The following is a 27042-nucleotide window of genomic DNA, read 5'->3' as shown; positions in this document are numbered from 1 at the left end:
CATAATACAAGCATACAAGCATATTAAAGACACTTTCATGCATAAAATATTGCAATAATAAGTATTGTGCATCTAACATTGCCAGAATTGTGTACATTATTTTAAAGTGTATATATGGTTAAACTTCACCCTGCTTGCTGGCGCTTCAATTCCATTCTGCTGAAATTGGTTTGTGTAACCACCACACAGGCAAACAATTCAGCATAGCTTCCTTTGCATATGGGCCTTAGTAGAAATAAATAGCATATCTGTTGTTCATACAGCTAAGACTGTGAAAAAAATTCCACTGATTTTTCTTCTCTGTCTCGCTTGCAAGTGGGCCTGGAACTAAAAATACTGCAATATCATGAGTAAAGCTGATCTTGGAGTATTTGCATCCATGACTAGAAGCTGAAGTGTTGTCACAGCTACACCAGTGCTACAATCTAGGGAACAAACAAAAAGAAAGGGTTGTTTGGTAATCTTTTATTGGACCAACTCTGCCTCCAAATCATGGACACAAAGATGGCCTGGTATGCTGACCATTTATTAAGCCACCTTCGAAAAAACTTTTCAGAAATGGCACCACCAAACCTGTACTGCACCTTTAATACACTGATGACATTTCCATCATCTGAAATAGGCACTTCGATTCACTTACGGATTTCTACCATTGTGTCAAAAACTATCACATTCCCTCAAATTGTCTCTGGAATAGGCATACAGCAGCACCAATCCCATAACCCATACCCAGAATGAAACCCTACAAGACACTATGTGCAAAAAAGCCCACTGACCTCCACACTTACACCCACAAAATCTGTAATCCTAAACACACCAGGAAATTGTAGTCTACATCAGGACCTCAGATATCTGAGGAGCATTTGCTCTGAGGAGATACTTGTGACAGCAAAATCATCAATCTAAAAATTGCCTTCATCAACAAGGACACTCTAAGAAGAAATAGACCACATCTTTGAACAAGCCACTCAAATATCCTCCCCAAACCTACTGTGATACAAAAAAGAAACCTGCCACTGATCACTCACCCTTTCTTCACACGTACAATCCTACCCTGAAGCCCATTACAAAGATCATCAAACAATTACAACCTGCATTTAAAGAGGATCAGACCATGAGAAAAAATATCCCCAATACTCACCCACACACATTTTTTACTTTTAAACCACCTCCAACCCCATCACTCACAAGATGGAGAGCTGCTTCAATAGTCAAAAAAGAGGTGGTGATCATACTGTGGAAGCTGACAAATCCAGGCTGCATTTAACTAGCTTGGGGTTGGAAAATCCACAGCAGATGTAGTTTTTCAGGTGTGCAGGGCCAGTAAACCTATTCAGGTTTGCAATTCTAGGCAATGTGTAGGAAGTACTTGGTAGGGTATATAATCCAGTCCTTGCTTATGAGTGCATTTCCATTTATGGACTTTTTCATGTACTGTGCAAACTGCAAGAAGGGGCTTTCTTCCCTAGCCAGCACATCCATATTGCTGGTACTGGAATACCAAGCAATTCTAGGGAGCTCAACCAAGTTCTTATTGCCTCAGCCCTTGAACCCATAAATTGGCCACCCCAGCAGTAACTGAGACATATTGAACTACCACTTAGTAGCAGCTAGAGGACTACTGAATGTGTTTTGTTCGATTGAAAGGACACTGGAGTTACCTGAAGGCTCAGCTGGTTCTAAGCAAGACCAATGTTTCAAATGTTATTGCTGCATGCTGTGTTATGCTCAATATTTGTGAAGCAGAGAATAGCAGGTATAGACAGGAAAAGCATTTGCTGGTTCGGAAGGGCCAGACAGAGCATTTATTAAAGCCTACTCCAGAGCTATTCAGCTGAGGGAGGCCTCAAGGCACCACTTCAGTGCTGAGTGTGATACATGTTGCTTTTTTTATTTGCATTGTGTGAGCAACTTTATTTATAATAATAGGTGAGAAACTACTGTTATATATTATTTGTAAGGGACAGGTGGTCACACTTTGGTATCCTAAATATTTTTGCGTGTGCAGTTGGAACAAAGACTAAGAGGAAATCGTTCTTAACAAACAACGACAAGAACTACAATTTTGTACTAAAATTAAAAAAGCATTGACATTTTTTGCACCATCAAAATGCATTTCAAACAAAAGGAAAAAATGGTAGCATATATAAAAATACTGCTATTGTATGGAAGCCAATTTTAAGTGCCAAAAATATGCCTTATTAAGGAAAGTATAAGCTGCTTCTGAAACCTTGCATACTCAGAGGTATTGCAGGTACCGTCACAATTTTTCTTGTTTTCTGTAGGCTGGAACTGGAATGAGTCATGATGCTATCTGTGCCTTCACCTCATATTCATGAGGGTTTAGGATTCCTTGAAGGTGCAATTGTCCATATGATGTAAAGGAAGTTGTGGAGGAGACCTTTGGAAATCTCCCTCCATACTTGTCTGCAACATCTCTGTTGCATAAAGAGCTGCCTGACATACCAATCCAACCACCTGTTTTTCAACTGCTCCTGCAGCATGCTATCCATCCACTCCTGATCTATCCATGATCTCTCCAGCATGAAGTCCAGTCTGCAAACTCTGTGAACCAGAAAAGGTCAAAGAACCTATCATCCTTTGTGAGTTTCTCTTGCTTTCTGATCTGGGTCTGTCTTTCAGCAGGCATGGAAGTGTCTCAACGATTCTCCACTCCAGGAAACAGATAAAGAGAGAGGTTAATGTTGCACAGAAGTTAATGTTATTGCATGGGGTTTCTATGAGTCCATAAACCTAGGAGCAAGAAAGCTCCCAGGCTCCTAGTAAGAGAAACAGCATACTAAATGCTGATAAACTTATTCAAGGCAGTAGTGCTTATGAAATACTACTCCTGCAGTTCACAAAGTCAAGAAAAGCAGACCAGTTTCACTATGGCTTATTTCCTGGTTAACTGTTTACAGAATTGGTGCCTGTGCAATTCATCAGAGTAGCATAAGAAGGTGCCTTACTTATCAAGGTGGAAGAAGCAAAGATAACACTTCTAGAAACCTCAGCAAGAGAATCAATGAGAGGATCTTAGCTATATACTTTCTGCTGGCTCTTCACAGATGGGTTCTGCATTACTTTCAGCATCCCTTCTTCTTGCTGTGCACTTCAGAGGTTATTTCCACTGGTTCGTGTGATATGCTCACAGAAGCTGGATCAGGAATCCTCATGCAGTATGGCATACAACTTTTTTATATAAAAGGCAAGTTATTGGGACAGTGCCAGATTTTGTTTTCCACCATTATCTTATTCATCTTTGTATAACATTACTTCTAAACCCAAGAGTAGCCCTTGGTTTGCATCCCTTCTACAATGTCCACATATGGGTCCCTGTTCCTGATGTTGTCCAAAAGCTGGGCTTCCACAGCACCTTTTCCCATAGCTGAAGAGAGCTAGGTTTCTGATATGATCTTGGCAAAACCATAAGATTTAGCTGGTGCCCTTTTTTTAATGGCACATTCGTTGTTTGCTCCCAAACGTGGACTAGCAGAAAAAAACACATGCCCTGTCCAAAATATGTTGGGGATATTAAAGAGAAGAGACAAGCTTCCAGTCACTGTGACTCCCAAGCAGTGCAGTTCAAAACTGTGACCAGAGCAGTCATGATTTCAGTATCAGGGATACTATAGGATTGCAACCAAACAATAAAGATAAGGCATATATATAAGCAAATGATTAAAATGGATGAAATGTGCATTCATCTAAAGAAGTAACAATCTTATTAATATTTGAAAAAAAAATCTTAAATTCTCTAAAGTCTTAAAAAAAACCCTCTAACATGTGGCCAGCCTGTTAGGGAACAGACTTCTCAACTAAGTGTAAAAACTAAGTTGGTTCATCTGCAGGTGGGCTCTTCAGCATTTTGAAGCAACTGGAGACTGCTATGGGCAGAGTTCAGGGCCCTTGCCTCTGCTGCAGCCAGGCTAGTAGATAATACCCAGAGGCCACCCAGGCTTGTTAGCAATGCAAAACAAACAAAATAAGTTAAATAAGTTAGCACTTAACTGTCTTTCAGTGCTTCTTCCAGGCTTCACCTCCTGGTTGCCTCTTATATTTCAGAGGCTTTGCAGAGCCTGCAGGCTTGTGCAACAAAGCAAATGATCAAGCAAACAAACAAACAGAGAAGACCCCTGCTCCACGCTCTCCCCTACCTGCTTAACCCCTGGTAGCTCCAGGCAGCCTGCTCCCTTGCCAGGTGTAGCCCATAGAGCACGGGTGGACAAAATGTGGTCCGGGGGCCGGATGCGGCCCGCCAGGCCATTCTATCTGACCTGCAGGGCCCTTAAGAAATTTAGAAAATTAATATTAATCTGCCCTGGGCTGCTCGTCATGCAGCCCTTGATGGCTTGCCAAAACTCAGTAAGTGGTCCTTTCCCAAAAATAATTGCCCACCCCTACCCTAGAGGCTGCTTTCAGTGTCTTTTATCCTCCCCACTTCGGGCTCACATGGCTAACCTTCTCTCGCTCCCCACACCTGCGTCAGCTCCCTTGCTGAGAGACTTGCTATGTCCCAGGACCTGATTCCCCAGCCTCCGGTGAGTTCTTCCAGATCTGGGGTGGGTGTGCAGAGATGCTTCTGGGGTGTGGGGCTCAGACTCCCCCGAGCCCCTAGTAACAGGGCAGGGCCCTGTTACAGCAAACTTTAGCCATCTTCTTCTGACCCGTCTTTCTTGTACCATCTAAACTCTTCTCACTTCTGACATTCTCTCACCTGCTCGTTTCCTCTCATACAAATCTTGGTCAAGCAAATGCAAACAATTTCTATACCATACATATTGCCATTAAGCAGCTTAGTGCCTGCTCCAGTTTACATACGTTCACAAAGGTTTTGGGCAAGCGGTGTCACTCAGCCAGAAAAAGGCTGTATTTTGCCAGTTTGTCTCAGTGTTATTTGCATACATATGAAAACCTATGGTGGCAAAAGCAAACTATTATAGACAAGACCCTGTAGAGTAGTGAAGGCATTAGAGGTATGGGCAACAGAAAAGCCAAATAGCTTGGCTTTGTACTGTAGTGTCAGGGCACATCTATATGAGATGCTAACAGGACAGAAGACTAACTCTACTGCACATTAGCACAGCACCAAAAAAAAAAGCGCTAATGTGCAGAAGAATTAGTCTACTGCACGTTAGTGGCACTTAAAAAACGGGCACCGGCTCTAATGCACCCTAGTGCTAATTACGACCCATTAAGTCAGTACCTGTAATTACAGATACTAAACTTAATGCGCTGTAATTATAGCATATTAATGAATGTGTAGTTAAGCCCTCAGTGATTCACTTGAAACCACTTAAATGGACCCATATATGCAGGACAACATAGAAATGTGCATAAAAAAGAACAAATAAATTACTTGATAATGATGTGAGAAGCAAGGATTTCTTAGGGTGATGTCTTTTACTGGGCCAACTGCATGGTTGGGATAGAGTTAGACAAGCTTTCAAATGCAAGATATTCTTCTTCAGGTCTGAGGAGTAAAGCCTGACGTAAAGAAGAACCTCCTGCATTCAAAACCTTGTCTAACTGTATCCCAACTATGCAGTTAGCCCAATAAAAGATACCAAGCTGAGAAATCCTTGCCCCTTGCATAATTCCATCATGGTTACTTCACTGTAACATAACTTGTTAATAAAAGTTTCATAGTTTCATAGTGCTTAGGGTCAGAAGGGACCTAAACAGATAATTAGGTCTGACCCCCTGCCCTGGGCAGAAATGAGCATGGGGTCATATCTCCCCAGCCAAATATCTGTCCAGACTCTTCTTGAAGACCCCCAAGGTAGGAGACAGCACCGCCTCACTTGGGAGCCCGTTCCAGAGCCTGGCAGCCCTAACTGTGAAGCAATGTCTCCGATGTCCAGCCTGAACCTTCTCTCTAACAATTTGTGGCTGTTATTCCTAGTAACCCCGGGTGGTGCCCAGGGGAACAGAGCCTCCCCCAAGTCCCCCTGATGAGTTTGTAAATAGCCACCAGATCCCCTCTCAGCCTTCTCTTGTGGAGGCCGAATAGGTTCAGGCCCCTTAGCTTCTCTTCATAGGGCCTGACCCGCTGCCCCTTGACCATGCAAGTGACCCTCCTCTGCACTCTCTCACATCCCTCTTGAAGTGCAACACCCAGAACTGAACACAGTACTCCAATTGTGGCCTGACCAGTGCCACACAGAGGGAAAGGATCACCTCCCTGGACCTGCTTGTGATGTATCTGTAGATGCGCAACAAGGTGTGGTTAGGCTTGAGAATCACCTTCCAAGGCTTGACAATCACTTTGCTGGGGTCTTTTGACCCCAGTACTCTTTCCTGCCATGGCAAGGGGTCAGACCTGATGATCTGCTTAGGTCCCTTCCGATCCTACTAACTATGAAACCATGACCGCTTCCTCGCATGGCAGCTCATGTTCATCCTGGAGTCAACAATGACTCCAAGATCCCTTTCTGCCACAGCGTTGACACTAAGGGTGTTCCCCAGCCTATACGTGTGTTGCTGGTTCCTTCTCCCAAGATGCAGTACCTTGCACTTATCTGTGTTGAATGCCATCCTATTCTCATCTGCCCACCTCTGTAATTTGTCTAGATCTAGCTGGATTCTGTCCCTCCCCTCCAGCGTGCCCACCTCACCCCACAACTTGGTGTCCTCAGTGAATTTGGACAGTGTGCTTTCCACCCCACATCCAAATCGCCGATAAAGATGTTGAACAGTACAGGCCCCAGGACTAAGCCCTGGGAGACTCCACTGCCCACATCCCTCCAGGTCGAAAATAACCTATCCACCACCCCGCTCTGGGTGTTACCATCTAGCCAATCTGCCACCGATCTGACTGTGTAGGCATCAATGCCACAGTCACCTAGGTTTTTTTGAGACAATGTGGTAGGAAACTATGTCAAAGGCTTTCTTAAAGTCCAGGAAGAAGACATCCACCTTGACGCCCTCATCCAGGGACTTTGTGACCTGATCATAAAAGGAAACCAGGTTAGTCAGGCAGGAACTGACCTCAGTGAACCCATGGTGGTTGCCCCTGAGCATTACCTCCCCTGCTGGGGCCTTGCAGATGTGCTCCTTGATGATTTTCTCAAAGGTCTTTCCAAAGACTGAGGTGAGACTAACTGGTATATAGTTACCTGGGTCCTCCTTTCTCCCCTTCTTGTAAGTGGGGACCATTGGCCCTTTTCAAATCCTCTGCTACCTAGCCAGTGCCCCACAAGCACTCATAGAGCCATGCTAGGAGCCCCGCTATGATCCCCACCAATTCCCTCAGCACCCTTGGGTGAAGAGCTTCTGGACCTACTGATTTAAATATGTTCAGTCCCTCCAACAATTCCCCAACTAGGTCATCCCTAACCTTAGGCATAGTGATCCCTCCCCTGGGTCCATCCACAATCCTAGTGGGGAGATGTCCCGGTCCCTGTTCAGGAATATGGAGGCAAAGAATTCATTAAAGAGATCAGCTTTTTCATTAGCTGCGATCACCAGATTGCCAAGCCTGTCCTGTAGGGGCCCTACATTCCCCAGTGCCACCTTCTTACTCCCTATGTATTTGACGAAGGACTTTTTGTTATCCCTAATTCTGGTTGCTAGCCCTAGCTCCATCTCTGCCTTGGCATTCCTAACAGCCTACTTGCAATCACCAGCAACAGAGGTATAATCCTCCTGGGTGATAGCCTCTTGCCTCCACCATGTGTACACCTCCTTTGTTGCCCTCAAGCATTCCTGGATGCTATTGCTGATTTTATTTAATGATAATTAAATATTGCTTGCATGTAGTAATATTGTTTGCACGTATTATCCATGAACTCAGAGTCCTTTTCTTTACAAGCTAGTATTGTCCTGAATAGTTGCGCAGTTTGGAGTAGTTGCTGTTGCTTCCTCCGGCTTAATGAAGTCTTTGATATCTGCCAGCAGCATCAATGCACTTCAGAGAGATGGAGCCTGGCTGCTGCTCTGTGCTCTGATTGGCTGAGTACAATCGTGGTGTGTGGTATCATTAATTTTAGCCCCTGTAGTAGCATACACAAGCATTGCCCAAATAAGGTGACAAGTACGGACCGTGCATTGAGCTCAGGAGCACTGCGTAGTCCATACCAGCAACCTTGTACAAAGCTTAGCAAAGAGCTCATTATGATCACAATGCATCATTCAATGGCAGAAACCTATCACAGCTGTATTGAATTAGAAAATCTGAGCTTATCAACTATTTGTTCTAGCTCACCAGCCTTAGTTAAAAGTTTGTGATGATTAAATTTAAACTAAAACTTATAATCCTATTTTGGAGGAGAAAGATGCAACAAATGTCAGCTTGTAAGGGAAAGAGTGAAATGTAAGTGCAAGTGTAAAGGTAGAGGCTTGAGCCAATAGGTATAGGGAAATTATCATAAAACATTAGAGTAGAGAAATTAATAAAAGCTAAGAGTGTAGAGAGAGCAGGCAGACATGCCTTCAAGAGTGCTGAAGTCCCACAGACCCCCCAAGAGATTCAAAATAAAATAACTTCCTGGTGATATGAGCAGGGTTATTCAAGTCAGGGGACTCAAGGTGAAGAGTAATAACCCAAACAGGGCCCCATGCACAGTTACCACATCCCTGTGCTCCAGAAGTACTACACATGTAGAACAATAAAAGAGTCCACAAGAGCACAATATATTGCTGAATGTCAGAATTAAAAAATAGATCCAGGTCCCTAAATTCTGAGAAATAAATGTAGCCTCATGGTTAGAACTGGGGACAAGAAGTCAGGACTGTTATCAGCTCCACTACTGAACCAGTCATGTAATTTGTCTTTTCCTTTACATAGTGATGATACTTAACAGGGTATTTTTTCTAACATGCTTTGAGATCCCCAGATCACAGGTGATTTGCAAAGGGCTGGAAATATCTCCCATATCCTGAAACTGAAGTGAGGAAAATGCAGCCACTTCTAACCAAGTAAATTTTCAGAAACATGCAACTATACAAAATCTGTATTAACTCCTGAAATACAGCTTCAGATCATCATGAGGTCAGCACATTGCTTTTCCTAACACCACATTTAAGACGTTAACACAACCTATTCCACTCTTCAAGATTTGCTAAGACACTAAAATGTCAGTACACAAATAGGTCTTGGAGAATAATCATTGCAAACGGGAAGGACTGAAGACAAAGGTGACATATCAGATTTGAATCTTATTGTGCTTCCATACACAGGCCAACCCATGGCCCTCTTATCAGGAATCTTCTTTAATTGCACTCATGGAAGTGGTAGAAAGATAGTGAAGGTTCAGAAAAAGGTTCAGACTCTATAATCACGTCTTTACTGTCCTTACTAACTAGGGACAGAGGTCTCACCATGAGATGAAAAATCTATCCAAAAAGGTACCTTGTGACTTTGACCAATGTGTTGATAACATCTAAACCTATCAGAAATGACAATGCTAATAAAGTTACTCTGTTTGGAGGTTTGTTTGTTTTTTCACAGCACTGCTGGTGCATATAAGTGAGCCATATAGGAGCCATTTCATAGCCAAAATTAAACTGGGAGTACAAAAGGAGGGATGGAGTCAATTTTCAGTACGAAAAAAAAAGGCTTAATATTAGAAACAAAGGAACTGCTGGACAACAGACACTAGTGTACACAGCAATGGCGCAGGATGTTCACACCTAGTGGGGAAAAAGGAATGCAATACCTCAGAGTCACCATTAGCTGAAGTCATAACCACAGAGGATGGCCCTACCGCCAGTAGCCCATATATTTGATGCTGAGAGACAGGATCTACTGCATGGTTTTATGGCTAAAAGACATGCAGAGGAGGCGTCAGAAACACCTCAGGAAGCGTGAGAATGCATGGAAATCCAGCCATTTCCCCTTTTGGATGGGGGGCAGGACAACAAAGCACACCCACCATTCAGTTACAGATACGGATGACTATCAGCTCCCTGCAAACTGATGCTGATAAAGACCCTCTTCTTCCACACCTCGGAGGCTCAGTTTCAGCTGACCCACAGAACCCGGTTGTGGAAACACACGAGTTCTGTAAAACTTCCCAATTGATTTGATGACTCAAGGATCCTGTTTTCTCGGTTTAAAAATCAGAAATTTTCTGATAAAAAAATCACAGATTCTCTGATTTTAAAAAAATCCAAAATCCACGTTTTTTCCATGGTTAAAATGAAGTGCCACTGTGTGTGTGTGTGTGTGTGTGTGTGTGTCTTTGTGTATCAGTTGAACACAATGTTTTATTAATATATTTACAATTTTAAAGCAATTTGGAAGCCTACCAGTGCCTCAATTCCTATCATAAAATACATTCTAAATACCTATACATTGTGGTGTTTGATTTTGGGTGTTATCATGGAAAATCAGAACTCCCCCTGCCCCCTTCACTCACCAAGATGTAGGTCCAGCTGTGGCTGCAACCTCCTCCCCCTGCCACTTTGTGACATTGAGCAGCCCTGATATGCTGACGCCCATGCTATTGCCCCTTTCTTCCAACCCCCAACCCCCCAGCCCTGCTGCTGTCCCTCACTCTGCATCCACAGCTCTGCCAATGCCCTCACTCCCCAACTACAGCCCCCTGACCCTGCTGGTGCCCCTCACCCCCACTCCCCCCCGCCCCCAGCCCATCTGACCTGGCTGGTTCTCTCACTCTCCACCCACAGCCCCCCACCCCACCCAGCCCTGCCAGAGGGATCCCCAGCTGCCAGAGCTATGGGGTCAGGGACCTGGGTCCACAGCCTCTTGCCCCCCACAGAAATGCCTGAGCCCCGGCTGCCATCCACGGGAGGTGGTGGCTGCTATGGCAGACTAGAGTATGGAGTCTGGCTCCCCCTTCCCCATGGGCAGCACAGGAGGACAGGTGTGGGCTGTTCACTGTTGGCTTGGGCTCACTACCCTGCTGCCCTCTTCCCAGTGGAAGGGCAGCAGGGTAAGGAGCCCAAGTCCAAGCCTGCAGTGGGCAATCCACCCTTACCCCATGCACAGATCTGGGGGACACATGCCCTCCCAGTGCCTCCTGGGAGTGCATGCAGTGGCAGGGAGCCAGCCCCACCTCCCTCCAGATGAGTCACCCACAGCCCCATTGCACTCCCCACCTAAATCCTGTGGCCACGTGTTCCAGCCCCAGGCCCCAAACCCCACACAGCAGCACCAGCCCCAGCCCTGCCAAACTCCCTCCCTCCCTCCATACGGCGGCTTCAATCCCCAACCCCTGCCAGACTTACCTGCAGAAGCTGCTCTCCAGGCTGCCTGACAGCCATGTGCATGTATAAGCATGCGCATATACGCATAGGCAGACAAGGTTCTTTGGGTAAATCTGATATCTTTTATTACCATATTTCCCAACCAGTGTGCCACAGCACAAAGGTGTGCCATCAGAAGTGAACAGATATGCTGTGGACTTTTGCCATGGCAATGAGCTACAGTGAACTACAATAGGTATGAGGATGGGGAATGCTTTAACAGATCTGCTGTGGAAAATTTTTATTAATGTAAGTGTGCCTAGGGCTCAAAAAGGTTAGGAAACACTGTTTTATTAGACGAACTCTAATTGTTTGTCTAATAAAAGATATCAGATTTACCCAAAGAACCTTGTCTGCCTATCTCCTTAAACCAACATGGCTACAACCTATACCCCTGGCACACATGCACATGGCACCCCTTGCCTAACTGCCCTCCTCCCACTCCCCCTATCCCCTTGCAGGCTGAAACTCTACCAGTCTGCAAGAGGAAGCCCACCATTCCCAAGATTTTTCTCCTTAAAATGAGAAAATCCAGGTTTTACTGTATTTTTCCATGGTGAATAGAAAACCCAGATCCCTGCTGATGAGTTAAGTTGGTTTGTCCATAATTAGAAAAGAAATAATCGGTACATAAACCTATAGTTTCTCATATAATGAATGTATATTGATTAAATCAGATATATGTACAAGAAGACTCCTGTCATGCAGGTTAAAATAGTGACTAAGAAATAGGAAATACTTCTCACCCCTGTCCATTTTTGTAACTTCTATACATTGTGGAGAAATATTTCAGAGTACCATCTTTTGAAAGTATATTTTGGATTCTATTTGAGGACTTCTTAATTCCCTCGTAAGAAAACAAGACCTTTAGAAGACTGGCCTGAAAACAGAAATACATAACTTTACTAAGCACTGAAAACCATGGATTTAACCTATGAAGTGGTTTTATGGTTCATTACAACTTACTGGATAGCTCTTTTACTACCTGTCTTTGATTCACAGGTAGTAATGGACCTCTACCATTTTTAATGGACTTATTCATTGGGGCTTACGTATAGCAAGAGTTGTTCACCTAGTCTGTAATTGCTTCTGCTTATTTCTCTTTAGTCCAGAGGCTTTCTGGAAATCACATACATCGGGGTCTGCTTGAAACAAGAGCAATATAGAGTCTGAAGTAAGTTAGGAAATGCAACTATTATTTTTCCAAGAGTTTACTTGGATCTGTGTGTATTGGAGAGAAAATCTTCTATGAATTTTTGTAGAATTCAACTTCTACAGCTCCCCCAAAGACCACCAAGTGACAGCACAGTGAACATATAAAAAACAGGCTAGAAGTACAGGAGACCCTTGCCATTCATGGGGTTCCAGAGATTCCTGCAAATGACAAAATCCGTGAATACGTACTGTATCACATCATGAACGGTGCGTGCCTCCGGAGGCTGGGGGGACATGGCTGCGCCGGCAGCAACAGGAGTGCAGCAGCGGCAAGTGCAGCACTCTTGCAGATGCCACTGGTGCTGTGACAGTGTCATCACGCTGCCAGCAGGGAGAGAGCATGGGTTGGCATGGCACCACGAATATTCGAAACTGTGAATGCCAAATCCATGAGTAGCAAGGGTTTCCTGTACAGTATTTCAATAACTTCTCATTGGATGATTATTCCCAAAGAACGTGACACTGTTTCTATTCAGAAGAAATACAAATTAGCACTTTAATAATTGGCATGATGCCAAATGACAAGGGTTAAAAACCTTATTATAAGAACAATTATATACAATTTAACATATTTTTCAGTTATCAGAAATACTGATACCTAATTATTAAGAGTGCCTGTTACGGTGAGTTAAATATATGCCTAAAATTTAAGCCATTCAGTGGGCCCATCTATAAAAGATGTTTACTGGAGCGCTGACTAATTAGTTCCACAGTAAAACATCACTGTCTACACGTGGTGAGATTAGGGCAGAGTAAACTAATTAACTCCACATGCTGACAGAGCTTGCTGGGGCTACCTGCTAGCTAGCCCCACACTGAAGCACACTTGTGCCCCAGTCAGCCCCTCTACAGCATAGTGAGTTGGGTCAGAGCAGCCCCCACAAGGCTCCCTGCCATCTGGGGCTGCTCCATCCTCGCTCAGTGTACTGTGGTCCTGGGCACATGTGCAAGCATGGCACTTGGGAGCAATAAACTCTGGCGCGAACTGAGCCAGAGTTTATTCAGCCACATTAATAGCACATGTAGATGCGCTCAGTAGGGAACAAACAGCTTTCTACCAAAACAGCAAACCTATTGTACATCTTCCAGTCAGAGGTTCAATGTAATTTCCTCACAGATATGACTGTGGTAGAATGATAGTATAATTTGTTGTCCTTCGCAGGCGAAGACAGCCACGTCCTGCATGGAGTGATGAGTGGAGTGGAGGAAGAAAAAAGAAAAGAAATGGGAAAGAAACAGGGAGGGAGAAAAGATAAAAGGAGAAAAAAAGGAAAAAGGAGAAAAGGGAGAGAGGAAAGAGAAAACGGGGGGAGGGGGGAGGCTAGGTCACATGGGTGGGTGACTTATGAACCCAATCATTGCCTTGAACGTTCTGTTGCAGCAAGGGCAGGAAAACGATGAGGACTGAGTACAAGAGGTTTTCATTTTCCTGGTCACTCATTTCTTCATTGTTTCTGCCATGCAGTGCTGTTCGAAGGCCTGTGCTCTGTTCTGGATTGATGACCTCTAGGATGGGCAGACACAAGCAATTTGCTCCCATGACTCTGGGTCAATGCTGAAACTTTTTAGGGACACCTTTAGGGTGTCCTTGTACTGCTTCTTTGGTGTGCCATGAGAGCATACTCCATTTGACAGTGTGCCGTAGATTTTCTTTGACAGGTGAGTGTCAGGCATTCTTGAAAGGTGGCTGGCCCATCTTAGTTGCGCCAATTTCAGTAGAGTGTGAATACTGGGGAGAGCTAATCTTTTGAGCACCTCGGTATCCAGAATCTTGTCCTACCACTTGATCTTAAGTATCTTTTCCAGGCAGCACAGGTGGAAGTGTTTTAGTTTCTTGACATGGCACTGGTAGATGGTTTCGCAGGTGTAGAGGAGGGTTGAGAAAATGATGGCTTTGTGTACCTTCAATTTCATCAATATTCCGATGCATCTGCAGTCCCAGACTGACTTACAGAGTCTGCCAAAGGCCATGCTAGCTTTCATTCATCTCCCATTGACTTCATCGTCAATGTGGACAGCACAGGAGAGCGTGCTGCTTAGACAGACAAACTTAGCGACCATCAACAGCTGTTGGCCTTTAACTGAGACGTGTGGTTCCTGGGGTGTTGTGCCAGGTGCAGGATGAAATATCACTTTGGTTTTCTTCATGTTATTAATGAGTCCGTAGGTATTGCAGGCTGACAAGAATAGGTCCCTGGACCATTGCATGTCAGTCTGTGAGTCTGCACATAATGCAAAGTCATCAGCAAAGAGGAAGTCACAAAGCATGGCTATCTGGACTTCGGAGCTCACTTTTTTCCCCGAACAAGTTAAAGATGTCTCTGTCAAATCAGTACCTGATCCCCATACCAAGGTCATCATCATTTGGACATTTATCTTGCTGCAATCCTTTGACCCTAGCAGACTTCCTGCCCCTTGGGGAAGGGGCTGGACCCAATGATCTTATGAGGTCCCTGCTATAGAATCATAGAAGTAGGGTTGGAAGGGACCTTGTAGATCTTCAAGTCCGACCCCCCGCCTGGGCAGGAGAAAAACTGGACTCAAACGACTCCAGCCAGGTAGGCATCAAGCCTCTTCTTAAAGACGCCCAGGGTAGGAGCCAGCACCACTTCCCTTGGAAGTTGGTTCCAGCTCCTAGCTGCCCTAACTGTGAAGTAGTTCTTGAGGATGTCTAATCTAAACCTACTCTCCAATAACTTGTGTCCATTATTCCTGGTTATGCCAGGGGGCGCTAGGGGAAACAGTGTCTCTCCCAGACCCTTCTGGTCCCCCCGGTGAGCTTATAGACAGTCACTAGGTCTCCCCTCAGCCTTCTCTTGTGAAGGCTGAAAAGGTTTAGGTCCCACAGTCTTTCATTGTAGGGTCTGCCCTGTTATCCCCGGATCATGCAGGTGGCTCTCCTCTGGACCCTTTCAATATTGTCCACATCCCTACTGAAATGGGGCACACAGAACTGGACGCAGTACTCCAGCTGTGGCCTGACCAGCGTCGCATAGAGGGGGAGGAGCACCTCCCTGGCTCTACTTGGCAAACCGTGACCTCGCATTATTGGCCCATGTTCATCTTGGAGTCAATAATGACGCCAAGATCCCTTTCTGCCTCTGTGCTCTCAAGAAGGGAGTTTCCCATTCTGTAAGTGTGCTGCTGGTTTCTACTGCCCAAGTGCAGCATCCTGCACTTGTCAGTATTGAAACGCATCCTGTTTATGTTAGCCCACTCCTGTAACCTATCCAGATCTTGCTGCAATCTTTTCCTCCCTACTAGCGTGCTCACCTCACCCCAAATTTTGGTATCATCAGCGAATTTAAACAGGTTGCTTTTCACCCCATCGTCCAAATCGCTGATGAAGAAATTGAACAGCACAGGCCCAAGGACCGAGCCCAGGGGGCTCTGCTGCCCACTTCCCCCCAGGTCAAATATGACCTGTCCACCACCACCCTCTGAGTATGATCCTTGAGCCAATCTGCAATCCATCTGACTGTGTAGGCATCAATGCCACAGTTGCCTAGTTTTTTAATGAGGATGGGGTGGGAGACGGTGTCAAAGGCCTTGCTGAAGTCCAGAAAGACTACATCCACGGCGACACTTGCATCCATTGCCTTTGTGACCTGATCATAAAAGGCAATAAGGTTGGTCTGACATGACCTGCCCCTAATGAAACCGTGCTGGTTGCCCTTGAGCATCATCCCTGAAGCCGGCCCATCACAGATGCGCTCCTTGAGAATCTTCTCAAAGAGTTTCCCTACGATTGAGGTAAGACTGACAGGCCTATAGTTGCCCGGGTCCTCTCTCTTCCCTTTTTTGAAGATGGGGACCACGTTAGCTATCTTCCAATCATCTGGCACCTGGCCCGAGCACCGCAAGTGCTCGTAAAGCCATGCCAAGGGCCCTGCAATAACCCCAGCTAGCTCCCTCAACACCCTGGGGTGGAGAGCATCTGGACCCACTGACTTGAACACGTCCAGCCCCTCCAGAAGCTCTCTAACCCAGTCCTCCCCAACCTGAGGTCTGGAGGTGTTCCCCTCGAGTCCGTCTTGCATCACAGTGGGGAAGTCCCAGTCACAAGAAAACGGAGTTGAAGAATTAGTTAAAGGGGTCCACTTTCTCCTCTGGCACAACCACCAGATTGCCCAGCGTATTTTGTGGGGGCTCCACATTACTTGGTGCCTTCTTCATCCTCCCTATATATTTGAAAAAGGACTTATCCTTGATCTTGGACACTAGTCCTAGCTCTATGTCTGCCTTAGCTTTCCTGACAGCCCCCCTACAGTCCCAAGCAGAGGAGGTATACTATCCTGGAGACAGCACCCCCCCTTCCACCAGGTGTACGCTGTCTTTTAGGCAATCAGGCATTCCCGGACACCCTTGGTGAGCCAGGAGAGCTTTCAGGCACTCTTGTCCCCCTTGCTTCTTGTTGGGATGGACACCCCTTGGGCCCTGAGTATCATTTCCTTAAGGAACGACCACTCATCCTGGACACTGAGTCCCCCTGCCCTCAAGGACCCCAGCGCCTCTCCCACTAGTCTCCTCAACTTGTTGAAGTTGGCCCTCCTAAAGTCTAGGGCTACTGTCTTGCTGCAGGCCTGTGACACCCTGCGCTGGATGGTGAATTCCAGCAAGCGATGATCGCTATTGCCCAGGTGGTCAAGAACCTTACTAGGTCATCGCCTTTGGCCAGGACCAGGTTCAACAGGGCGTTTCCTCTGGTGGGACTGTGCTAGCTCTAATGTCTATGAAATCTATGAATCCATACTTTGTCATGATTTCCCAAAGGCTTTCATGGTTCACCATATTGAAGGCTTTGGTTAGGTCAATGAATGTGAGGAGAAGGTTGACTTTCTGTTCCTGGCACTTTTCTTGCAGCTGCCAAGCTGCAAACACCATGTTGGTGGTTCTGTGTCCTTTTCTAAAGTGGCATTGGCTCTCAGGCAGTTGGTCGTTTAGATAGTCAATCAGCCAGTTGAGAAGGACTCTTGCAGGTATCTTGCTGGCAATTAAGAGGAGGAAAATGCTCCTGTGGTTGTCACAGAGTTGATTTCCCTTCCTCTTGTACAGGTGGATGATGAAGGCATCCTTGAATTCTTGAGGAACTACTTCCTGCACCCACATACTGCAAAAGATCTTGGTTAGTTTCTCTGTGAGGTCATGACCACCTGATTTGTAGACCTCCACTAGAATCACATCGGTTCCAGGAGCACTGCCCTTCGTCGGGTAGGCAAGTCTCACTAAGGGCAGCCACCTGGATGTTGTATCTGCCCAATTCTCTCCCGATTAAGGCAGTTCTCCTTTCAGGTCTGCCGGTGTTTCTGTCAGTCAACATATGTCCATTCCACATGGCCAGCTTGAGAGGGATTGATTTCTTTCCTTTTTGACAGCTGTAGTGGGACCCCTGCCAGCCGTGATATGCTGGCCAGGGTGAAGTGAAGCAGACAATATTTAGGGCACTTTTTCTAGCCCCTTCCTAATTCTAGGAGGTGAACAGTGTGGTCCTGAATAGGGCTTCTCAGTCACTCAGGGGGCTGCCGAGTTCTACTGCTGCTTCTGTCCAGTAGAAAGCAACCCAAAGCCCTGAGCCACTTGTGTGCAGGTTTGCGGCTACAGCTCCCAGTGTGTCCACATATGCTGCTTCATCGCTGGCATGTCACCACAGGGCTTGTGCTAAATGTGAGTTGTGTGGGATTTAGATTTAAGTGAGGAAGCATTCAATTCACTTACTCATCTGAGCCAATTGGTAACCAGCAGCAGGACAGTGTCAAGATGGATAGAGATTGGTGCAGATGCAGCGGATGATCAGGACATCTTTTGTGCCTTGTCCTGCTCTACGCAATCCATGGCACAGAGCTGTACTGCCATCATGGCCTTTGGACCATACACGGGTTTTGTCTGCCCAGTCAGCTGGAGTCAGACTTTGCATGCAGGGATAGGCATGTCCCTATCTCAGGGTGTTTGGGAGAGATAGCACCTCCAGAGAAAAAGTATGTCATGCTTGCCTCAGTGACTCTTCCTCTGACAAGTGCACGTGACAGCGGCCACACCCCAATACACCACCTCAACAAGTGGGCCAAACCAGGTCAGAGTACCCGGTCCCTCTTAGACCACTGGGGAGATAGGGAGAATGTTATTAGTAGTTTATATAATTGCATATGCAATCAATTAAAGTGAGTTTTTGATTTTGCTAAGTTTAATCACAGTCTTCTTGGTGTGAAATGCCATGCCAAGCATTTTACAGCTCTCTGCCCAGCTCAGGGGTTCCAACTGTGCCCTGATCTTCCCATTTCCATATTTATCTGTAGATTAAACAGATAAGATAACTGGATTCTATATTAATTCTAAACTCAATCAGTCAGAAAACTGAAATCCATTTAATCTCTAAAACTTCATTTCTTTGTAAAATCAAATATTAATCCCAACCTTAATCGAAGATCTAGTGATTTATACTGAATATTCATTCTCAGCTAGGACTCAGACTGGAAATGCTGAACTAATATGAGCAAAACACTCTCCAAGGACTTATGACTTGAAGCAGAAGTAACAAGACCAGATGTCTTCTCCTAAAAGTTCCAACTCAATTCCTTAGATCTAAATTACTTGAACAATTCTAATAAGATAAAAGAAAAAGTCTTAGGTCATGGATGCCTATCAGAATGGAGAACCAAATTCCATCTGATGATCTTCATCCATTATAATGATGCCCACCACTTATGGGCTAAAAAAATCTGTAAGTAATGCTACATCATGCGTTCAGATTTGTCTCCAAGGATACTGATGCAGTCTTTACAGGCAGCAATAATATACATTAGTCTTGTTTTACCTCTCCATTTTCTATTAGTTTTCAGCATCCAGAACAATATCATTTTCACCATCTGTTGCCATATAGTTCTTTTAGATCTTTGAAAGGAAATGTAGATATCAACGAAATGCGTCTCTTGGAAAGTGGCTGTTTCTATGGGTGTTATGTGACAAGTCAGGAATTTTGTTGCCAATAATCAGACACCTCATAGATTGTATACTAGTGTGGCCAACATGAGGAAACAGGTGGCATAGGCAGTCTGTGTGTGTGGCACATGACAGATGAGGGTGGGGACAGGCAGCACAGCAGCAGATAGTGCAGGGAACAAAAAGCAGAGAAGCAGATGGGGCAAGGGAAGGGGATCAAAATGGCACCTGGGAAGGGCATGGGGCTTATTTTGTGGCATGCCTGTTAAAAAGTTTGGCTTCCACTGTTGTACACAATAGTCTAAATTCAGCAGTTATTGAAGCAATAATGAGAAAGGAGTGTATTCTGCTCCAATTCATGGCTCAGTAAGCATGGAAAGAAGTATACCATAATGTATATGCTGGCTGCAGACATTGGAAATCTATCAAGAAAAATAATATGCAGAAAAAAAATATAGGATATCCAAGTAACACACTGATTCTGCTTTTCAATACACCAATTAACTTCTTTGTCTTTCACATATCTCAGTGGGCACCTATTGGAAACTTATTTCTAGGACACATTCATTGGCTTATCAGGAAAGAGAAGTTAACCCAGACTATCAACTACTTATCAAGTCTAGTAGGGTGCATTATCTTACCAAGTCCCTTAATTAAGTTACAAAAAACTTAATCGTCATGGTATTTAAAGAGAATATATGGTATACTTTCTTAACTTACTGCATTGTATTGCTTACATCTCACACATGGAATCAAGAAATTAACCTCAGGATGTCATTAGAAAGGGACTGTGGATTAGTGGAAAGGACATTTTTAAACCAGACTTTTAAAAGGCAGATGAAATGCAAAACCAGCAGAGTGAGGGAGATATTAGAGACAAAGCAATTGTCACACTAAAAGGATAGAGCACACACTCTGTTAGTGGGTCTGTCTCTTTGATAGTAAACATCTGTTATAAAAAAAAAAATCTGAATTCGGTACAACTACTCCCTTCTGAAACGTTGGGCCACATGGGGCCTTGCAAGAGAAACTCCGGATGTCACAGAAAACCCCTGGGGTTAAAGACTGTTGTCAAGAAAAAACAACTGGAAGAAGGACAGAAGAGAACACTAAAAAGAAGAAGTTGAAGAGACAAACCAGAAAGTATCAGAAAGTAAAAGAAACCAAAGGAAAGAAAAAGACCAACAGCTGTTTAGAGGGACAGTCCCCAGATGCAGCAAGAGAGAAAAAAGACAGAAAATGGTGAGAGTATTCAGCATTAGGAAAGCAGTTGTTTCTATGGGTGTATGAGACAAGTCAGGAAAAGGAACTTTTAACTAGACATCAGGACAGCGTTTGTGGTGAGGCCAAACTGTTTTGAGGAGCAAAACTGAGTTATCTGTAGCTGCAGGGGAGAGGCAGGAAGGAAGTCAGAGTGTGTGTTTAAGGAAGGTAAAGGTGTTAAAGGCTGGTGTAGGAAATGGAACCTCAGTCAGGAATTGGGAAGAGTTTTGAGCAGCAGGAAAGCAAAGGAGTTTGGGGCACTTCTCTGTTCTTTGCTACATGTTCCATACCAGACCTGCCTGCAGCGAACATGGAGGAAGGCAGGATACTCCTGCCCATAGGAAATAATAGTGAGTGGAGAGGCAGGTGGGCAACAGTTAAGAAGCAGAGGATGAAATCATGGGAACTGGCTGCAAAGGACTGTGGAGAACTGTGGAGAACTGCAGACAACTAGGGGAGCCGAGGAAAAGAGAAAGTAGTCAGACTATCAGTTTAGTGAAAAGAAAAGTTGGGTGAGGAGCTAACTGTATGATTAGTACAAGTGGTCCCATAATTTTGGAGTGAAGAAAACAATTTTCCCTGTCTTAATGCCTGCCATCACATTGTTACAGACAGGACAAGATGATGTACCTGAGATAATGCTCAATGCCAGATTTGCAGATCCAACCTATTAAGAGCAGAGCCGAACCAGTTCTCAGAAATCCCAAGATTTCCTTATAAATCATGAGGGTGTTTAAAAAAAAAATCATAAATGTTGGGGTTGTCTCCGATCTCTGACCCTCTAGCTTTGAAACAGCAGTCAGTTCATATTTCCATACCTCTCTGCAATAGCAAGGACTTAGTTTTGTTTTTAAACAAAGCCAAGACTAGCAATCAAAATCTTCCTGGAGACGATCCAAACAGAGTATACGGTGCTGTTGAGCCCCACATCTAAGCACATGTGTGTGTGAACAATCTGATGAACTTAAAGTATGGCTTTCTCTATGTAATAGAAAGCCTGTTATGATCAGGACCCCAAGTGCAACTAGGGTCATCAGCTGACTTACCCAGAAGTAGCACTTGGATCACGTGGCTGTGTCTGCCTGAGAGTGACCCCGAAAGTGCAAGCAGGCTCCAACTGCATGCAGCCACATGCCTGGGGAGCCAGGGTTGATTAGTCCCTGGGAGTCCGGGCAGGCCCAAAAGAGAGAGGGCTGAGTCACGACATCCCCAGAGAGAGGAGAGCACAGTCTCCTGGAAGAGAGTGGTGTATGTCTGTGTGGAGGCACAGAGAAAATCAAGGAGCACAATGAACCTGGATCCTGATCTGTGGGCGAGTCTCAGGCAGACTGAGCAGCAGCTAGTGAAGAGTGATGGAAAAGAGGCAGCCACTCAACCCATCAGTACTGTGGGTAAGGTTCCTTGTGCGGGGAGCGGCTGTGGAGCCTCTCTGGGAAGCTAATTCATTGAGCCAATGGGCTGGCAATGGTGGGGCTGGCAGAAAGGTAGGGAAGAATCCCTGATTTGATACATCTGAGGATGAGACATAAATAAGAATTCATTGGTTGGTGAAAGATCCATCAATCAAGGAAGTACAAGGACTAAGTGATTGATGCTGGACTCTCAGAATGAGTAGCCATAAATAAGGACCCCTTTGGTTGGGGGTGTGCATGTAAATAAAGAGGGCTAAGTAAGAATTAATTGAGCCCTGAGGAACTCATGGATTAGAAGGGTATAAATAACTGTTGAGTGATCCAGTGAGATTCCAGTTGAGAGACTCAGGCATATGTGAAAAATCATAGGTCTGGCCCGGCAGGTGTGGTGAGGATAAGGTATAGGGAAGGTGGAGACCTGTAAAGAAGATGAACACCCTGTTGATAGAGCTCTGTTTCCCTTTTGGCAATACTCAGCTTCCCCTCTATTTCTTTTACATCAAGGCATGGCAGATGAGCACAAAGGAAGTCGGTAACAGCTGTCAGGGAGAGCTATGGGACACGCTGCATCTGCTGAAACTAGCTATGAGCTATCCCATGATAGCAGAACACTAACCACGGTTTTACTGCCCCCTGGATAGGCAAGGATGAGTAGCGCAAATTGCATACAGTGGAATATTTCAGAGAGAGGAAACCTGGCCACCACTCCACCAATTCGATACTGGAGGAGACCTCCAGGACTCTGGAGGAAGATCTGCCATAGGCGGTGCCAGAGAAGAGAGAGGACATGGACTTCCAGGAGGGTGGAAGCTGGAAGATTGTGACCTCGGGCAGCAAGCATAAATCTTCACCTCCACCTTTAGCAATTCATCTGGAGAACATATATGCAGTCCTAGGAACAGAGAGGGAGGAGCACATTCCATTGGTGAAGGAGGACAGGACAAAAGTGGGAAAGATCAAGACAACCAACCACCAAGAAGTGACAAGTAGTGGTGTTTGGAGACTCCCTTCTGTGGGGGATGGAGGGAGCCATCTGCAGGAAGAATTGGAAGTCCTTGCACAGTCCGATTGGAATAACATTCATTCGTGTACAGGCATCTGAGGTAACTAGCCAATTGTGCTAATTTCTCAGGAGGAATGAGAAGACCTCCCCTGTTGTCCCCCCCCGCTTGCACTTCAGGTCACTCACTTCCCCACTTATCTTAGGGCTTTGGTCTCCATGCCCCAGCAAACCTAGTTTAAAACCCTCCTCACTAGGTTAGTAAGCATCTCTGTAAAGTTGCTTTTCCTTCTTTTCATCAGATGGATTCCATCTCTTCTGAGCTATCCTTCATGGAACAACTTCCTATGGTCAAAGAAGCTAAAGCTAAAGCCCTGCTGCTAAAGCCCTGCTGGTGATATAATCTGTGCAGCTATGCATTGATCTGAAGGATGCATTTGCTCTTGCCTTGGCCCTTCCCTTTCACTGGAATGATTGAGGAGAACACCACCTGAGCACCAGTCCCTTTCCCCCTTGCACCCAGAGCCCTGCAGTCACTTCTTGTCTGCTCAGGGTCCCCCCTGGCATTATCATTGGTGCCCACATGGATGAGCAGCATAAGGTAGTAGTCAGAGGGCCAGATGAATCTCAGTAATCTCTCCATGACATCTTGGATCTAGGCTCCGGCTAAGCTGCAGACCTCCTGAGACAACAGGTCAGGCCAGCAGACCTGTATACCTCCATCCCCCTGGAGTTTGGAGACTCCAGAGAAGGGAGTCTTCAGCCACCACCACTGTCAGTTCCTCTTTGTGGCAGTGGTGTCAGTCTTCTCAACCTTGGGGAGGCCTGGACTGGCCTCTTCTGCTGATGGAATATGTTCCTCTTCCTCTGTTGCTGGGTCTCTATATTTGTTCTCCATGCAAACCACTGCAGGTGGGGATGAAGACTTCTGCTTGCTGCTAGAGGTCCTGCTGAGTCTCCTCTTCTACAACTGCCTTATCCCAGCTTCTTTCAGCTTTTCTGTCACTGAGAACAAAGTCCCCAACCCCATAATATTTCCCTCCTCCTTACCTGGACTGCATCTGTGTTTTCTCAGTTCCCAGAAGAGTGGGCCCAAGACTGCAATAAATACAGCACTGTGATCTATTGAGAGAAATGACAGTAAACACAAAGATTTTACTTGCATCTCTTGGTCTCAAGTGAGATTACAAAGGGGAAAACAACCATGTATCCAAAGCACCTCCATCCATGTCTGAGTTCTTCAAATATTTCGTCTTGTAATCTCATGGTCACAAAAGTCATTCTGAAAAGGAAATAAGGTCAGCTATGACAGAAATCCTCACAAAACCTTAAAAACAAATTATGAGACATCTTAACCATTTTAACACCCACATAACATGTTACCAACAAGAGTGAGAAACTCCAAGCTACAAGGAAGTTGAAACAATAAGGAAACCCACACTCTCAGTAGTTTCCCTCAGAGCTTAACCTTATAATTATAATATATGCAAAAACTTTAGGAATCACACATACATGAGTTAAGAGTGTGGTGTGTTATGTCTTCATGTGGCAAGCAGGAGGTCATTATTAAAGTTTGGTATTAGTGAGGAAAATCAGTGTTACCTTAGCCCGTTGAGCAGAATACCTCCCAGTAACTATTTCCCTGCCCTGAATAGAGCAGAGGTATGGGGTTAGGGGGTGTGGGCTACAAGCAAGTCTTACTCCATCTAGAGACTCAAAGGCCCCTGTTGCTGCAGGGTGGGGTCGCTGCACCCTGGCTGCAGCTCAGACTCCCCACCTAGCAGCTTCAGCAACCCGGGTCCATGAGGACTACCATTCCAGCACTCCCACTAACTCTGTGCCCAGGGTGGGTGCACCCCCTCATCCACCCTTAGTTATGTAGCTGTTCTGCCCCTGAACAACTGAAACACAGGAAATGGAAACACAGAGTTCTTTATAGCTCTCTCCAAAAAGTGTCAAGCTTTTTGTGTCTACCACATCTTGAAGTCTTAACCACATTTTCTTTTAGCTAAATGATTATTTCAAAATGAATAACTCATCCACATTCACATCAGAGACCTCATTGTATATAATCTTCCCTCTATCACACACTTCTACAGAATACCATCTGCTATCATTGTTTTGCAACCTGTCTCATCTGAGGGTATCCTCAGGAAAGATTTCAGATCTGCATCCCTTTGGGCAAGGTACAGACATTCAAGAAACTCGAGGTGGAATTGATCTAAGTTATGCAGTTTTCTATTCAGCGGCATAGTTTAGATCAGTAATGAACAGAATACACATTCGCCTTTTTGTGTGTGTTTTGGGTGTTGGGGGGGTGCAAATCTTAGACAGAGTTCTGCCATTTTTAAACCAGTCTGTGTGTGCCAAATTTCTGTTCTTACAGGTATAGGCCAGTTTTGTGTGCCAAACTTCTGCTCTGTTACAGGCATAGACTGGTTTCCAATCTCTTATACTAGTAAAAGTGTAGTATCTGTACCTGGCCATGGTGGTCTATTTGAGAATAATTCCTCCTTGTGGTCAATGTACTGCCTTTGCTCCATGTTATCTGAATTAGGTCCTTCCCTGCTTGCTGGAAGGAATCTGGGGCTACCAGCAATTCCAGTTAATTTTTAACAGTAATTAAGCTGAAGCCGCTTAATTTTCTTCAAAGAAAAGGAGCAGCATTACATTCTGTATGCCATTCCAGTTCAAAGCAGGAGCATTAACCCTTGTTCTACTGAAACATGAAATCAGAAATTAGAAGGCTGTATGTATGTAAGCTTGATTAGCATGCACTGACTGATAATACAATCAGTGTGCATGGGTTCATATATTCCAAACCAAGGATCCTAAAGCATTGTAAACACACCATGCAGAGAAGTAACAGCCAGTGAACCATGTAAAACTGCAGGGTATGTCTATAGTGCCAGTTATAATGCAATGTAGAGATAACAAGGCTAGCTTGAAAACCATGCCTACATCAGTTTGAAGCTAGCTCCGGTATCTACAAAACATTGCAGATGGCAACACAGATGTACCGGGAGTAGTTTGATAGGTTACTGTAATCTTGTGTTTGTCCAAAACATATCCAAACCACTGAGGTCTAAACCTCAGATTTGAAATTTCATAGGAGAGAGCTCCCTGCAGTTCCCTTTCTCTCTCAGCCACAGACTTGTAAAGACAGCCTGTCACAAGGTAATATCAGTGGGTGGATGAAACCCAGGAGAAATTGGCCATAAGTATGAAGAAAAGAAAACAAACCTATCGATGTACTGTATTTTCTTACATAACTTTTTCCAAAATTCAACTGCTGGAAATTGGAGTGCACATCGTAACCAAGGATATATGGCAACTGCAGTTTCTGCTATATATAGGAGCAGAAGTCAGGGATTTTTTTTTTAAGAGCCTGAATCAGGTAAGACCCCCCCCCTTCTATCCATACTCAGTGGCACATCCCCTTCCCTCCCTATCCATCCCCCGCCCAGTGCTGCCACTGTCCCTGCCTGACCCAGAGGTGTGAAAGGGCGAGCCCCAGACCCATCTTTATTTACACCTCTAGACCTTCCCACTGTCTCCCCTGTCTGGGCACTCCTGCCCCTAGCCAGCTGGGGCTGCATGGAGGCTGTGTGGGGATCCAGGTTTGGTTGGGGCCAACAGCAGCAGTGGTGGTGGGTTCCCTTCCCTGAGCCTGCTCCCAGGCTAGTATGAAACACCCAGGGGGACTGGACAGGGAGAAGGAACTCCCCATCCCACCTCTGCTGCTGCTGTCCCTGGGTGATCCCAGCTGCTGCATAGCCCAGTTGGAGCAGGGCAGGAGTAGCTGTAGAGTTCCTCTTACCCCTGGGTTAGCCAGCAGCAGTGGCAGCTGCAGCAGTGGACAGAAGATAGGGGAATGCTGGGGAGTGGAAATGTCTGCCAAGCATGAAGGGGAGAGGAAGGAGGATTCTTACCTCACTTGGGGACTTCATAAATGTCCCTGGCTGCTACTCCCATGCTGCAATCCAAAAGGGGAATGTGATCACC

At 45.3% G+C, this 27042-nt stretch overlaps 1 long non-coding RNA gene across 1 annotated transcript; it reads right to left on the bottom strand.

Annotated features, from left to right (window-relative positions):
• Window positions 1-26988, bottom strand: LOC149874279 (uncharacterized). The gene is made up of 3 exons (XR_016439914.1): window positions 26970-26988; window positions 24088-24159; window positions 1-425 (listed from the first exon to the last, which is right to left on the bottom strand). It is a non-coding gene; the product is annotated as an uncharacterized LOC149874279 (long non-coding RNA).
• Between the last annotated feature and the right edge of the window lie 54 nt (window positions 26989-27042).

This window comes from Crocodylus siamensis, chromosome 1 (assembly GCF_052110815.1).
Source record: "Crocodylus siamensis isolate JL-2025a chromosome 1, ASM5211081v1, whole genome shotgun sequence".
NCBI classification, from domain to species: domain Eukaryota; kingdom Metazoa; phylum Chordata; order Crocodylia; family Crocodylidae; genus Crocodylus; species Crocodylus siamensis.
Note: the sequence above shows the minus strand (reverse complement) of the source record. Positions and strands in the feature narration are given on the sequence as shown.